Below are 13540 nucleotides of genomic sequence, written 5' to 3'. Positions count from 1 at the left end.
TGTGGCTCAACTTACCCTTTGACTTGGATCAACTTACCCCTAACCTGGGGCAAGTTGAGCCACATGACCACTTTTTTTTTTAATAAGTCATATTTTAATGGCCCTTTGTCATATGCTAACTCATAACTTCAAATGATAGAAGACATCCTGAAATATGTCTAGATGTTTTGATTTTACTACCATCTCACTTTTTCTTGCTTCCAGGGCAACTTAAGCAAAAGGTGGTTCATCTTACCCGGTCTCCCTACGTACAATTTTAAGGGGTTTTCTTTCTTTTCTTTTTTTCTTCTTAACTGGAGTATTTCCAATTTTCAGTACTTTTAATTCCACTTCACTACATCTCAGTGGCAAATATTGTACTTTTACTTCACTACAATTATTTGAAAACTGTAGTTACTAGTTACTTTGATTATTATTACAAAACATGCATGAACCATTTCAGCCCTATATACATTTTGGCCATTTGAAAATAGTCGATCTACAAGCTCACAATGTGTTGCACCTGTGCTATTTTCAAAATATTTTAATACATTCTATACATTTGAAAACTGGGACAATCTGCATAATGAGTACTTTCTACTTTTGGTACAAAGTACATTTTGATACCAATACTTTTGTACTTTTACTCTAATGTACTTTAATTCCGGACTTCGACTTGTAAGGCCATGGTCATACCGCATTTTTATTCTACCTATGAGGGTGGATTCTGCCAATGCATTTCAATGGGAATGGAGTGTTCTCTTTTTGCAGAAATCTGCAAATTTGCGGATTTCTGCAAAAACACAGAGTGACCTAGTGGGTGCAATTGGGATTGTGTATCTTCCTATATTAAAAAGCTTTGCTTATATTCATTGAAATGTGGGAAGCATTTGATTTCATTGGTTCTCCCGCCCGTCCAATCAGCCTTGGACTTTTTTTGTATGCCTTTATTGATAGGATAGTAGGTTGACAGGAAATAGATAGATAGATACCTTTATTATCCCAAGGGGGACAATCAGTTGCCCAGAGGCAGCACAGCAGTATAAGGTTATTTTAAAAAGTAAGAAAAAGATAAAAGAAAAACAAGAACAGAGTACAGTAAAGAGCAAGGTACATCAAGAGAGGGAACGAATAAAGAAACAATGGGGGAAAGAGATGGGGAGTGACATGCAGCAAAGGCCGTCGAGATTGGGACTTGAACCCGCAACATGCTGTCAGGCTAGCGTACTTTAGAGCCTTATGGTGTCGGTCAAGGCCTGCATAGATGGGTCCCAATAGTATTTGTTATGATTTGTTATGTTATCTGGGCGAAGACACAGAACCTTGAAGTAGGGATGCACTGATACAGTTTTTTTCAATTTCGATCCAATATATACATTTGGACATTTCCTGTTACTTTACCGATACCCGATACAGTTAGCTACATAGCAAGTATAAAAAAATGCATCACCTTTCAATTAAAGCCATTTATTGCGACCGAAGGTCGCATTTACCCTGGAAAACCTTGTCGCTTGAGTGACTTTCTGTAATCTTTCTGTACAGGAAGTGATGTCAGTGTGATTTGTGAGTTGTGACATCACTTCCTGTACGGGGCGGCTACACAAGACTAAGAAAGACAACAAAAAAAGAGAAGGATACACAAGACTAAGAAAGACAAAAAAAGAGAAGAATAAAAAAGAAAAAAAGGAGGAGGAGGATAAAGATACCAAAAGGAGAGAGAAGAAAGGGTGGATGAGGTACAATGTGCAGTCGGCAGTCTCAGAAAAGAAAATGTAACAAGGAGGTGGCAACGGGGCGGCCAGATAAAGTTATTAGGCCTGGATCCGACTTTAAGTCGACGCACAGGATTCCAGAAGTGTAGCGCTTATTCGCTCTTGTATCAAACCGGTACTCGAAACGTTCTTAGAATTTTACATATTTTCTAAAGTAAATATGGGGGCGGCTGTATTAAGAACGTTTCATTGTCAAGCTCAACGTTGGGCATTTGGACCTATACATGGAGAAATGGAGAAAACCTGTTTGGCCTAAACATGGAGATGTGGAGAACACTATATATGGAGATAGTCCAGTCCATCATGTCATATGGGACTACCGTCATAGACAGTAGCCATTGTTAGGTCGGAGTCAATGGCTGTCTGTCTGACTGTCTGTACAGGAAGTGATGTCACATGACATACTTTTTATGCCCATATATGAGTCATTCTGTACCACATCTCCATGTTTAGGCAAACTCCACACAGAAAGGCCCTATCGCCAACCCCAACTAGGGTGTGGGCGATAGGGCCTTTATGTGTGGAGTTTGCATGTTCTCCCCGTGTCTCCTAGGGTTGATACCCTCACAAAAACATGAACAAACTCCCCCCAGAATGACAACAACTAGAATCGTCAGAGAAACGCTGTGGTTGGCCAGGTGTCTTACTAGTTAATTGTAGGATAAGCTTCAATTCAAATAACAGTGCAGTCAGTGCAACTGAATGCAAAATGCAATGGCAACAAGTGTCTCGTCTCAAGAGTGGAGGAGCGACGAAAAAGGTTAGCTGGATAAGATTGTGGGATATCGTTTATTTAATAAGTATGCTAAAACGTTTGGCTTAAAAATAATAATTGTAAGCCCATAACCAGAGACTTTTTTATTATTATTTTTAATCTGTTACTTAGGTCGGTGACGTGATGTCCCATATCCGATATCCCAATATGACTTAATTAAGTCATATCGGGACCCGATACCGATACCTTATAAGATATCGGTGCATCCCTACCTTGAAGTGGGAAAAGGTTAGTTTTGTCCCCTCAGCCATTGCGGCACTAAACAAACTGCTCCCTCGATAGGATGGTTTTCTGTGCACAGTCGGGACCTCGTATTGTCTTGGTGATATGTTGTTTTGTGTTATGGTTATGTGTTTTTGTTGTTGTTTTCAAACAGACTTGTGAAGACAAATATCCCTTCGGGGACAATAAACATTATTGTTATTATTCTACAGATTCAGACATTCTGTATAATTTCAGTATCATGTCATTTCCTTGCACCGTATTAAAAGCTGTATTAAAAGCTGTATTATAACCGTTAAAAGCTCTCACTCTTCTTCCTGGGCAAGATATTTAATAAATATTTATATCTAATATATCCATATTAAATATCTATATTCATCATCTTTCTCAGTCCAGGTATAAATATTATTCATACCTTGCCTGAGAAAGATAATAAATCACATATATGTGCTATACGCCAATGATACAGTGAGTAATCATTATACAGCGGCTCATTCAACCTACATGTACTGTACACTAAGATACTTCTCTACCCCTTTTCATTTCAAGGACCCACCAGCTGAGTGAGAGATACAGATCCATATGGGTCCATTTTTTACCCCCAGTGGTCCGCAGACCAGACGTTGAGAACCAATGCGTTAACCCAGTGGTTCTCAAACGTTTTCGTGTCAAGGACCCCCAAATTGATATACCACGGACCCCCATTTGAAGAAATACCCCATAATAGAAGATCTTTACAGCATGTTAATTTAACTCTGAGAGTGTACAAATGCAAATGGACATTGCTGGAGACCCCCTGGTAGCCCTCAGGGACCCCTGGGGGTCCCAGACCCCATTTTGAGAACCAATGCGCTGAATGTCACCATTCAAAACCACTGAATGGTGACATCCTTTATGACAAAGGGCATAGTGTGAGTTTATCTGTGCATTAAGAAGACATGCGAAGGTCTTATCATCATAGGACCTGAGAGGCTGAAGCAGCCATGGTGAAATAAAGCAGTGCATGAGTCCATCAACGGCAAATTTCACTGGGGTTTCAAAGAACCTTAGGAGTTCTGTTGGACCAACACATTTACTTTTTAACCACATTTAAAATGTGGGCTCCTATAATACACCGCCTCCAGCTGGTGCAGAATGCTTGGCTTTTAACTCTAATATACTGTATAGAAGGTCACATATACAGAATCACACCTGTGCTTGCTGCATCACATTGGCTACCAATCAACTGCCGAAAGCTCTCCACAGGCTGGCCCCCAAAGGATTTAAGTCAGTTGATGCCTTTGAAAATCTAGGGGGAAAAAAAGAAAAAAATATGTTTCGCAAACATTTGGGTTTTTAATATTGTTTATTTCTATGCATTGTTTATTTCTATATGTATTGTTTTTGCTGCTCTGTTTTTCAAATGTGAGTCATGTCCGAAAGAATAAGATGGCCGGCCTCTCCTTTAGTTTGTTACTTATTTTTTTATTGTTGCTCTATTTTAATCTGATGTTCTTGTCTTATGTAATTGTATTTATTGTACAGCAGCTTGTAACATTTGTTTTGAAAGGTGCTTTATAAATACATTTACCTACCCAACCTGTTACCGCGTCGCTCAGATAGTACCGTCTCTCGTATAATAGGTGTAACTCATACATACTATGCATGTAATTGATAGGAATCATGTTTTTAGCATATATGATGCATTTCTGATTGAATGAATGCTTCTGTGATGTTGGTACAGCGCCACACAGGAGATGATGAATTATTGTGTTACCTAAAATAGACGGGTTTTTAGCCTTTGCCTCTACCTCATTAAAACAATTATGACATTTTGGATAATTGCAGTGATCCATTATGTCACGCCTAATCGGAAAGTTTGGATTTATCACACTGCTAATGTTGTTAAACTGCATTGTCTGGTGAGCTTGGATACCTCAGAGGAAAATGGATAATTACCTTGCAACAACAGCACAGATTTTTTTTTCCTGTTGCTATATTTTCAACGTATTAACTCAAGTTCTCGTAAAAATACATAATTTATCATAAGTCATTTGAATCATAAGCTTGAAAAGGTGCAGGCTGAGGTTTTTAGCTCATCACACCTTCCATTTTTAAGTTCCCTTTGCCCAATTATACAATCAAACAAATTACAGTATTTTACTGTATACTGTATATCTATCATCTAAAATTCCACAAAGTCCCTAACCATCCACACATATTTCATATTCATACACACACAAAAGTTTTAAAAAAGTTTAAAAGTTTCAAATGTGAATGTGATTAAATAATACTTGATTTATTGAGATCCTTGCACTGACATCTGAAGAATGTAAGTGGTATTATTGCTGAGATGTTTCAGTACAGGCTGTACAGTATGATGAAAATATGATGAAACACAGATCAAACGCTCACTTACGCTGACTGTGTCAGATCTCAGGTTCAGGACACTTCCAAGGTCAATCTCATGCATTTCTCTCTAGATGCAGGTTGAGTAGCACTCTCCTCTGGCCTGGGGGCCTTCAACATTCTTCCTGGGGTCCAGGCAAAACACCCACATCACAATACAAACCATAAAATGCACTACAGCATGATCAATGTTAAAGGAGTAGTGTTTTTCTTACAGTAAGTTGATGTTATTCAATCAATCCATTAACCGGTGGTAGAGACCGTTGGCCTTTTTACGGCAGCCCATTTGGGACAAAACTCTGTGTAGACGTCTCCGCCATTATGAAAGACAGATGTAAACTAATATAATAATGATTGTCAAGCGATACAAATAAGCTTGTGGTCGGAGCTGCGGTGGACGCGAGATGGAAAGAAAAGAAAGAAAAAAAAAACTGTACTGCTCGTTATGGGATATAATAGCCTCAGATTAAAGGGTAATCTTTGGGGTTTGTATTGTAAAGTACACCGGTGTGATGTCATCTCGGTGTACTTTGCAATACAAACCCCAAAATCAATCCTCCAGTTCTAGGCAACACAGAAGGGGGAACTTTAACTTCAAAGGTATATTAATGAGATATAGTTCAATATTGAAAATGGGTGGTCTTCCCCTTTAAGGTAATAAAATGGCTTGTGCGGAATTCTCCTTTAAAAACACAAACTTAGAGAACAAAATGTACATTAACAGTAAAATAAAAATGTAAAAACAAAAGAGGTTCGTCGGTCAAAAAATACCAAAAATAATAACAACCTAGTCAAATTTCCTTTCTGATTATTGCTTCCTTAATGTATTTCTTGTTAGAGTCAAATGTGGAGTGAGCACATCCCAGCTATGCAATGGCTCTGCTCTGTTACATTACTGTTTTCTTAAGTGCATCGGTTCAAGGCAGAGGTCAAGTACTATATCACATGTAAACTGTTTCCAAAGTGAGTCCATTGGTTGGCACTTGGTCAACAAAGGATGACTTTGTATGAAGTAGCAGTAGAGGAAGACATCGTTATAGCATCTCTGCAGTTTGACTTCAGTTTGACGCAGGGCGTCCAAGGTCAAGGACTGCACTCATCTGTTTAAATCCAGGCTTGATAGTGACACCAAATACATCTAGTCCTAGTCAGCAATTAGTTAATCTAAAGGGATATTTCACTTTAAAAAAAAACTTGTTGTCATTTTATCGTCCAATCAGGCTTTTATGAACACCATGAACAGATTTTAATTTGCTTGTAAATGTTATCAGACCCTCCTCCCGCAGGACGCCTCCCCATACACACCCATTGTAACTTCAAACTCCATTTTAACCATGATAAATTCATGAAAATCACCCATTATTCTTTGTGCTTCTTTGATAACATTTTTCATTTATTTATAAAAGCCTGATTAGACGATAAAATTACCAAAGTTTTTTTTTGTGAAATATCCCTTTATGTGTGTTGGTGACTGATAGTATTGATATATCGTCACTGTTGGGCAAAAAACAATAATTTTTATTTTATTTAAAAAATAGATAGAAAATAAAAAGCTTTGTGAGCTTGTAGTTCTGCTATTTTCACTAGTTTTGCGCAACACTGTAGTATGAAGTAATGTGTTAATTTAATATGAAAAGATAGTTGAAATGAGGAGATACAAGGTTTCTTTCTGATGGCGATAATGTGGTAATTGATACTACTGATGGTGACATTTTTATATAAAATGGAGGCTCGGCCATCGTTCTATATCATACATGGGCAACTGGCGGCCCCCACCTTCACGCGGCCCACAAGTTAAAACAAGAATACTGATTGATTTCAGCTGTTCCAATTCCAAACATCCAAACATGACCCGCTTTACGTCCTTCAGTCTATATTACCGGTAGTAGTTGATGACTAGTATATACTATACTATACTAAAATGTTAGTCTTTTTTATGTCCAACGTATTTGTATTTAGGTTCATAAAGTTAACATGAGTATATAACTAAATGCTTTTGAAATTAAATCAAAATGTTAGATTTCAGGATTCCAATTAAGAAAAAACTAAAAATTATTCAGGATTCCAATTCAAAAGAAGCAAAAATAGCCGATCTACAAGCTCAAAACGCATCGCAGCGCGATGCGTTTTGAGCTTGTAGATCTGCTATTTTCGCTTAATTTGTATTTGATACTAGAATGACAAAGTAGGATGTAGCAATATGCAATGTGGCCCTCTGGAGTGAAGGTGGAAATATTGTGGCCCTCACCATCATCAAAGTTGCCCACCCCTGTTCTATATGAATATATTTAATATTAAACTGGATAACTGGATGGCTTATGCTATAGCCTATGAGAAAAATCTATTTTTAGCTAAATGATTAAGCCTTACCTCATGTATCTCTTGTCAGTTGCCACATTAGATATAGTCTGCTTCTCTCACACGCTTCCTGACTACCAGCTGTCTCACCACATGTTGAGGAAGGTTGTCAAGACGGGTTAAGTTGAGAGAGTTGTTTTTGGATGATGGTACGAAGCAATATGTTTATTAGAGCCTATCTGCATAAATCAGGGTGTCTAGCCAGCTTAGAAAAACCTCAGGGGAAGCTAACTTTTGAAATGTTAACATCTACCCAATATCATTCTCACCCCCCTCTTTCCCTCTTTTTCTCTCTTGCGAAGATGCGTCTTACAATTTATTGTGCATGTCATTATACAGTAGGTGAACGCTTTCAAGAATCTTCCAGGAATAACGTTAATAGCACATCTACACGCTCACACTTGAGGTGCAAGGCACTCTGTCTGTGACCTTGTAGGTCGTCAATTTCCCGCAATTCGTTCCCACAATGAAGTATACACTATATGACTTGCTTAACATATTCCCTGCCAGGTATTCATTAATTAATTCATCCGCCTCTACCAGGGTTTTTCAGTGTTTTTACCTTTTTTTGCAGACACACGGAACGGACCATGTGACCAGGCTCGGCCACACGCACGCACGCACGCACGCACGCACGCACGCACGCACGCACGCACGCACACACACACACACACACACACGCACCACTGCTCACTTCAAACTTTTTAAGTATTGAATTGAATTTATAGACTCTTGAGACGCTGTATCAAATTTTTGAAGGTGTACTACGCATTCATGGGTTGCATTTGCAGTCCTAAACGGCCATGTTGAGGACCAACAAAGGTGTTTCAATGTGTTTGAATGGCATGGAACTAATGTTCTATTCCAATCAGAACACCTGTGTTGGTCCTCAACATGGTTGGTGTAGGACTACAAATGCAACCCATGAATAGGTGGGCTTTGTAGGCTTTCAATAGATGATTCCCAGATACACAGAGCACATGTGTGAACACCAAGACAAAAAATACACTCACAAAGCCTTTCCAAATGATTTATAGCCATTTTGTGCCAACCAATTACGTGGGACGCAACTAGGCTAGACTAAAAGGTCAAATTAAAACTAGATAAAAACAGGGCAAAGTAAAAAAAGAAAAAAAAAAAAAAAGGCCCAGGAATAATAATTAATACAAATATTGAAAAAGTAGGTTTTTAGTCCATAATTATGATTACACTCAACTGCATGGCGTCCTCCACTCACGACTCCGTATGTTGCGCCTCCCTCCAAGCGAGGAGGAGGTGAGGATTAGATGATGCGAATCCTGAGGAGTTGAGCAGGTTGCACTGACAGCCACGTCCCAATACTACTTTTCCTTCTCCGTCCTCCACAACGTCACTGTCGGGCAGAAACCTTGTATCTCCAGTTTCAAGTTTGTATGTTTTTTCACCAAGCAAAGCCCTGCTTCATCACACAAGGCTGTCGCACAAAAGTAGTGAAAACAGCCGATCTACAAGCACACAACGCCTCGCGGTGCGAGGCGCTGTGTGCTTGTAGATCTGCTGTTTTCACTAGTTTAGTTCATTTTTAAAATGATAAATACAAAACGAACTGTCTTGGACATACAAGGTTTCCACCCGACAACGACGACATGTTATGTGTTGTACATGTGTACGGCATAACACCGTATTTCTCTCTGAATTGAGCTGTTTCACATGCAGACTCCCACACACCCATGCACAACACACAGCATGATTCTGTAAATAAAGATCAAACCATTTAGTGTGGGAGCCAATCATACAGATTCTGTTGGCCGTAATTTTGGAATGTTAATTTTCGGAGACATGTATATTTTCATTCTTGGGGTTCTCAGAATGCCAAAAAAACATGTCTCCAATTTTTCTTTTTGGGTTTAGCATGTGTAATTAGCATAATAAGCCAATTAATTGCCAAAAACAGGAAATGGCAATAACTTTGCTTCTAGGTAACGTATAAAGGTGATCTAAGAGTCTAAGCCCATATTTGTGAGGTCCAGAAATTCATCTGTTACCATTGTGAAGTCATACAACCTTTCCTAATTAGCATAATTAGCATACATTATGCAAAAAGGGGGTGAAAATAAGCAAATTGCTGCATTTTTTTGTTTTAGTCAACTTCTCACAGAATCTAAAATGTTGGCCTATGTTTAAAAGTCCAGGAATTATTATCACCCTATAAATAAATCATGCAACCTTTTGTCTGTGTAATAATTATGTAATAATCACACCGAAAGCAGAAATAGCTATATTTCTTTATATATCCTTTATATAAAATAAAGAACAATATGAGAAATGGTCTTTATACTAATATTTACAGAAAGTTTTGAAAACCCATTTAAATAGAAGGGTCTCCATCTTCGTAGTCGTCATCGTCAATCCCCAACAGATGTGCCTTGCTTACATTACAACACACCTATTCATCTGCCCCATATTATGCACATCTCAGAGCATTTCAAATTTTGAGATTGACAAGAACAATGTGACATGCACTGGGATTTCTTGCAGCCACATTTGATCAGTCGGGTAATGGTGGCTGGAGCTGGGGGATCCCGTGTTGTGACTGGCACCAGTTGATCTCCCTCAGCCTCCTATCCTGTCCTATCCTGTCCAGCCCACTGGGAACATTAGTACTTTATTGTCAGTTCACACTGAAATTTGTCTTGCGACACAGCAACCATGTATGCGAAACATATACAAACATTTGACACAAGGAAACAAAAACAAGACAGGTTTACATACATAAGGATAATATAGACAAGAGCAATGTCCACCACTAAGCCTACCTACCGCCAAACTCCTGATTAAGCCTTAAAGTCGACTGATGGACAAAGGACCTTTTTAGTCTGACCTTATTGTATTCTGGAACAAGGTATCTCCTTCCTGAAGGCAGCAACCTATATTCTCTATGCAACACATGGCTACTATTAGAGGTAATATGTCTTGAAAACCTTAGAATGCTGTTATCATACATAATCGTATATAGCCTCTGAAGTGGTTGTCCAACTATCTTTGAACAAATGTTCCATTGTTGCAGCAGTTGTGACTTTAGGGCTGCAGACAAGCATCCATACCAGGTGGTACTACAGTACTGAAGAACACATAATGACAGAAGTGAAAAACATAAGAATAATCTGTCTAGCACCAAATGATCTTGAACGGCGAAGGAAGTAGATTCTTTACTTTGTTTTCTTACACACAGATTCAATCTGATCTTTCCATGACAAAAGATGGTCTATTACTACTCCGAGGTATGTATACTAACATACCAGGTTGATCTGTTCACCATGAATAGTAATTAGGTCCATTAGGTTCACCAAAAACAATCTCTTCTGTCTTTTTAGTGTTAATGATGAGAGCGTTGTTATCACTCCATTCAACCACCTTATTCACTTTGGTGCAGTCCAGGATCACTGGAACTATCTAAGAGTGAAATTAAAACGGTATCATCAGAGTACTTTAGAATGTGTTGGTCTGGTTCGTCAGTACGACATTCAGACAGACATTCCTCAGTACGACGATATCGACAATATCTTGATCCATGATGGCTTTCCCATTCATTGCCTGTACCAATGCCATTCCATCTATGACACTAGTAGTTACACTCTTAGCCTGAAGGGGACAACTGTCAGTGGCAGCACTCTGTGGTTGCTGATCAACACCAATGTCATCAGTCCTCTTCTAATTCTGCAGCTCCTTGAGAATGGTGTATATTGAAGGATGACAGGTCGAATGCTGATTGTTGCTTGACCACGGGCCAGCACAAGTTCACTGCCAAACCACGTACTCTCTTCACAGTGACTGGTGAGCTTTGGCCCTGCACAGACAAGAGCAAGCTCATGACCATTCTCCAGGAGCTGCGGAATGAAGAGGACTGGTGACATTGCTGCCACTGACAGTTGTCCCTGCCAGCTAAGAGTGTAACTGTCATAGATGAAATGGCATTGGTACAGGCAATGGGAAGGCCATCATGGATCAAGATATGTTCCCAGTGGGCTGACTCCTTCATAGCCACACTGGATAGGAAGACCAAAGAACATAGTGAGACCCATGTAGTATTTGACCGCTATGATATCGCATCTTCACTGAAGGAGGCCACACGTAAGCGACGCCAGGGTGGCAAGCCCCCTACCACTTATCATGTGGAAGACAACACACTGATAGGGAAGGTGTCAGAAAAACAGTTCTTGTCAGGTATCCACACCAAAGATGAGCTGACTGTCTATCTTGCTAAGAAAATCCCTCCAACACTTCCAGGGAAAACCCAATGTTTTCATAATCACGTCAAGGCAAGATGTCCACTCAAACTCTATCGATGTAAAACATCTCCACAGCTCACAGGAAGAGGCTGACACAAGGATAATCCTGCACAGCCTGGATGCTGTCCGAAGAGGGGCAACACAGCTCTACATTGAGTCCCCGGATACTGATGTCTTTGTTCTTGCAATCCGTCGGTACCAACAGCTGTGCAAGGACACCTATTTCATCACCAGGGTTCCATGCCTTCTCTGGAGCTGACCAGACAGGCCATTTTGCTGGCAAGGGAAAGTTAAACTGTTGGTAGGCCCTAAACCAGTGTCCTGTGGAGGTGGTATTTGTATATTTGCTACTCCAGGTTCAACCAAAAAAAGCTCAGTTCTGACACAGAACAAAAGATTGAAGCATTTGTTCGCCAGCTGTACGAGCCCGGTACAAATCTTGTGGATGTTGGTGAGCTCAGGTGGAGGTTATTCACAAAGAAACAATTAGAAGCCGAGAAGCTGCCACCTACACAAGGAGCATTAAATCAAGCCATTACCTGTACCCATTACCAGGCAATGGTATGGTATGAGGAGTCAGGACCACGTACCTAACCCACAGATGCCACCAGCAACTGAATATGGATAGGAGGCTGAGGGAGATCAACTGGTGCCAGTCACAACACAGGATCCCCCAGCTCCAGCCACCATTACCCAACTGATCAAATGTGGCAGCAAGAAATCACGACGACAACGAAGATGGAGACCCTTCTATTTAAATGTGTTTTCAAAACTTTCTGTACATATTAGCATAAACAATCTGATAATTCTGTGACCATTTCTCATTTTCTTCTTTATTTTATATGAGGGATATATAAAGAAATGTAGCTATTTCTGGTTTTGGTGTGATTATTACATAATTATTACACATATAAAAGGTTGCATGATTTATTTATAGGATGATAATAATTCCTGGACTTGTAAACATACATCTTAGAGTCTGTGAGAAGCTTTCAAAGTTGACTAAAACAAAAACGAAAAAATGCAGAAATTTGCTTATTTTCACCTTGTTTTTGCATAATGTATTAATTATGCTAATTAAGAAACGTTTTATGACTTCACAATGGTAACAGATGAATTTCCAGACCTCACAAACATGGACTTAGACTCTTAAATCACCTTTATAAGTTACCTAGAAGCAAAGTTATTGCCATTTCCTTTTTTTGTCAATTAATTGGCTAATTATGCTAATTACACATGCTAAACCCAAAAAGAAAAATTGGAGACATGTTTTTTTGGCATTCTGAGAACCCCTAGAATGAAGATATACATGTCTCCAAAAATTAACATTCCAAAATTACGGAAATTGATAGGCTCCTCTACTAATTATTGGATGAACCATTAGGCTATTTATTGTGTTGTTTCAATAGCGCTGCATTATCAACATTTGTAAAATCCCAGCGGTGTTTACATGGATTGTGACAATTGCCAAGGTCACAGCTGTCTGTCCTGGAATCTCTTGCAAAAAGATTTTAAGCTGAAGCATCTGCATGTAACTATTTTAACTGATTGTTGTCAACATTGTTTTTCTCTCTGTTATTATGTTTATGTGTGTAATCATCATTGACGCCCGCGAGCTGCTGGTGGCGGCCAACCGCATGAACATGTCCTTCACCTGGGTGGCCAGCGATGGCTGGGGGGGCGCAAGAGAGCGTGGTGCGGGGCAGCGAGGCCGTGGCAGACGGCGCCTTCATTGTAAATGAGGGTCTCCCTCAATTGATCTCCCTGAGAATTTAAAT

The 13540-nt window shown here is 39.4% G+C and overlaps 1 protein-coding gene across 3 annotated transcripts in view; it reads left to right on the top strand.

Moving 5' to 3' along the window:
* Positions 1-13540, top strand: part of grm2a (glutamate receptor, metabotropic 2a) — a gene marked incomplete at its 3' end in the record, with an annotated part of 45669 nt that overhangs the window by 11096 nt on the left and 21033 nt on the right. The window lies entirely within an intron of this gene.

Source organism: Nannobrachium achirus (genome assembly GCF_963921795.1).
Source record: "Nannobrachium achirus genome assembly, chromosome: 6".
Taxonomy (NCBI): domain Eukaryota; kingdom Metazoa; phylum Chordata; class Actinopteri; order Myctophiformes; family Myctophidae; genus Nannobrachium; species Nannobrachium achirus.
Note: the sequence above shows the minus strand (reverse complement) of the source record. Positions and strands in the feature narration are given on the sequence as shown.